This window comes from Hordeum vulgare, chromosome 1H (genome assembly GCF_904849725.1).
Source record: "Hordeum vulgare subsp. vulgare chromosome 1H, MorexV3_pseudomolecules_assembly, whole genome shotgun sequence".
NCBI lineage: Eukaryota > Viridiplantae > Streptophyta > Magnoliopsida > Poales > Poaceae > Hordeum > Hordeum vulgare.
Window position 1 is genome coordinate 83128438 of NC_058518.1, and position 4096 is coordinate 83132533.

Genomic DNA, 4096 nt, shown 5'->3' on the forward strand with positions numbered 1-4096 from the left:
GTCCCCCTCAACATGGCGAAGAAGGGTGGTCTTTATATGAGCCCTCCAATTATGTCTATTACATGGCGATTCTAACAAACTTGGAGTATGAGGGTGTCCGGAATTTTGGGCTCCTTTGGGGGAAGTTGTCCAAGACATGTGAGTAGTTTCTTGGCATGCCCATAGTCTCGTGTGGAAGTCTGGAGCCTCCGGAGCACTTTTTCCAGTAATAATGCAGTACTGAGAAGGTTACATTGGGCGATTTCTCTCAAGGTTCTAGGAGTACTTAGGATGCATATCTTCCTCCTTCTTCAAACCCCACTTAATAGTAAGACTTTCCCATGATTCAAAGATAGACACAATTAAATGCAAAATTTAAAGACACCATCTTATTTATTCTTTTTGTATGTGGGGTCCCCATTCCCTTTTTTGGATACTTCCTTGGGGACTAACATACGTTAATACACTTGACTAGAAAATCGTCCCTCAATCATTCGTCAATACCACCGAAACCTACATTATGGACTAAGATGTTTTTAAACTTCCTTGATCGTGTGTCACAGAACAGTGCACTTTCCAGTGGTAGCCAAGATAGTAGGTGCCAATTCAATGATGAACTAGTCATCGATCTAGCGACTTTCCTTGAACTAGGCCTTCTCACCATTGTGTGGCCACACATTCATAAAAACATCGATAAGTGCCTTCACCATGCGGGCACATGTGACCTTGAAAGGACTCCCTGACTTGCTTGGGCATAGCATGTTGAAGTCACGACCAACGAACCCTCAATGTCCACTCCATCTTCCTTGGACCTTTGACACTAAGACCACCTAGTTCGTCTTTCAGGCACACATCTTACCATGCGACTGCACAGTTGCCTTTGTTGGCCTCATGGCAACCCTTCTAGAAAAAAGGTCATGTTGTTTCTTTTCGATTACTTCATGAACAACTTCGACATATCCAACAAGCAAGTGAAGACAAGGATGCCGACAAGATAGACTTGACAACCACCATATTGCCCTCTTTTTTAGCATTACTCCTCCCCGCCCACAAGCTTGTTATAAGTGTTGTCAAAGATCGACTGAAGGTCTGTTTTTCATAGTTTCTAGATTCTAGATGGAAAGAGGGATGACTAGATATGAAATAGAGAATTTTATAACATGGAAGCTCATAAGTTGCTTGGTGATTTTTCCAACTACATCGAATCGGAGTGGCTTCAGTGGTTTGGTGTGCAAACAAGAGACAACACAAAAGAGGTTGCAATTTTAATTTTTATTCATTGCTTTTAGGGAATCCAGAATTTTAAGTTCTCTAGATATTCAACTAAGTGAATCACCCTCTATGACACGGTACGACTACCAAAAGAAATACACAAAGTCAACACGCTAGTAATAACAAGCAGAAAGTAAAGCTCGGGGAAATAACCTCACAGTAAAGCCCTTGGGCGGTGTTAATTTCCATTTGAGTCGTGTGAGTCCAAGAAATCACTCTCGACACAAAATCTCACCTTCTTCTTCTTGAGCCCCGGACAACAAATACATGACCTTAATCACGAAGTGGGAAGCCTTAAGGCAACTTCCAACCTTCACAAACTTCTCGAAGCTCAATCCACATGAGGCAAACACTAAACCATACTAGGGTTCCCCACAAATGTAAGTGTAACAAGTAGCTCAAAGAACTCAAGCAGGATTGAAGATTGGCTTGGCGGAATCACAAATCGTGGGTTCCTCTTTCCTTTCCCCTTAATGAATCAAAGTTTGCTTGCCTGCAGAGGGATGAATGGATGCTCAAAGTAGGTCAACAATGGTGGAACATCAGATTTGGTCGACACACTCACTTTGGGAAGAAATGGGTCTTTAAAATGTCATCTCTTCATCCTTTCCCAAACCCATCCTAGTAGTATTTGCCTATAACTCAAAGATAGAGACAGTTAAATATGAAATTTAAGACGAGATCTTGTTTTATCCTTTTTATATATGGAGTCACAAACCCCTTTTTGCATAATTCCTTGCGGACTAACATACGCTCATACACTTCAATAGCAAGTAGTCCCTCAATCATTCGTCATTACCATCGAAACCAACATTAGAGGCTGAGATGTCTTTCAACTTCCTTGATTGTGTGTCACCAAGCAGTGCGCTTTCCAACAGTAGCCAAAATAGTAGGTGCCAATTCCACGGTGAACTAGTCATCAATCTAGAGATCTGCCTAGAACCAGGCCTTCCCACCATTTCCTGGCTACACATTCATCAAAACATGCATAATTTCCTTTACCATGTGACCATATGTGATCTTAAAAGGAGTCCATGACTTTCTTGGGGTAGCACATTGAAGTCACGACCAATGGACCCTCAGTGACCACTACATCTTCCTTGGACTTTTGACGTCGAAACTACCTCGTTTGTCATGCACGCATCTCACCCTGCCGTTGTGCAGTTACCTTTGTTGGCCTCATGGCAACCCTTCTAGAAAAAATGTGTTGTTTCTTGTCGATTGCTTCACAAACCATTTCGACACATCCACAAAAAGCAAGTGTGGACATGGACAACAGTCAAGACAAACTTGACAACCACCATATTGCTGTCTTTGTTGAGCATTCTTCCTCTCCATCCAACAATCTTGTTATCAATCTTGCCGAGGATCGAGTGAAGGTCTATTTTTTCTAGTTTCCAAATGGAAAGAGGGATGCCCATATATGAAGGGAATTATCTAATAAGGAAGCTCATAAATTTCTCGGTACCCTATTTTCTACCGCTATTGAATTGGAGTGAAAGAACTCTTCAGTAGTTTGGTCTGCAAACAAGAGGAAACACAAAAGAGGTTGCAACTTTACATTTTCTTGGTTGCTTTTAGGGATTACATAATTATAAGTTCTCAAATTTGCAACTAAATGAATCACCCTATATAATAGATATGACTATCACAATAAATACACAAGGTCAACACGCTAGCAGTAACGAGCACAAAGCTCAATGACGAAATAACCTCAAAGTAAAGCTGTTGGGCGGTGTTACTCTCCAATGGAGAGGCGGGAGTTCAATAAAGCACTCGGGGCTACACCCGTCCATATACTCAATAGAGCTATTACCCCCTAGTCATATGCCATTATCACCAAAACTCACATATGAGAACGAAGACGTATCGTGATAGTCTTGTTTCGTTTATGCCAATGAAGGCTTTACATGTCAAAAAAAAATTCTTTTGACAACGAACACATAACCGGGGCAATGTTCCTTAGTAGGAAAGAAGACATAAACGAGACAATTTTTTTTACAATGGTACTCAAGAGAATGAGGATGTACGGAGGCACTATGCTTTTCCCAATGGCATTGATTCATCATTTCTCATGAAAATGTTGGTACTTACTTGCGACTGAGTGATTTTACAATCCATGGCAGTTTGTTTGGTGTTTATTGTACATGTTTATTGTACATGTTTATTGTATCCAATGTAGGTTGCTTCCATTCTTGTAATAATACTTCATTAATCGTGAATCAACAGAAGGTATTTAGGATCTGATTCAAAAAAATTAAAGATACTTTGCTAAAGTGATGTACTACCTGGAAACATTCTTTTTTCTTAATGAGGCAAAATATTTTATCATTTGCATTGATTTGCTATTCTCTAGTTGAAATGACGGTTCAATAACCTCATCAAGTTCCAGCATCATCCCACTCAATTTTTTTTTAAAGAAACTCTTTCTCGAGAAATGACCCGTTCTTAGCAACAAAAACTTTGTCTTCGGATCTGAGATAGAAGGTATACCCAACTATTTCCTTTGGGAATCCCATGAAGACGCATTCATCTGTCTGGGGTTCGATCTTATCAGGCTCAAGCCTTTTGACATAAGCATCACAGCCCCAAATTTTAATAAACAACATCTTAGGTTTCTTGCCAATCCATAGTTTATACGGTGTCATATCAACGGAATTATGTGGTACCCTATTTAAAGTGAATGTGGTTGTCTCTAATACATAACCCCAAAATGATAGAGGCAAATTTGTAAGAGACATCATAGCGCGCATCATATCCAATAGGACACAGCTACAACGTACGGGCATACCATCACATTATGGTGTTTCAGGTGGCATGAGTTATGAAACAATTTCCACGTTTG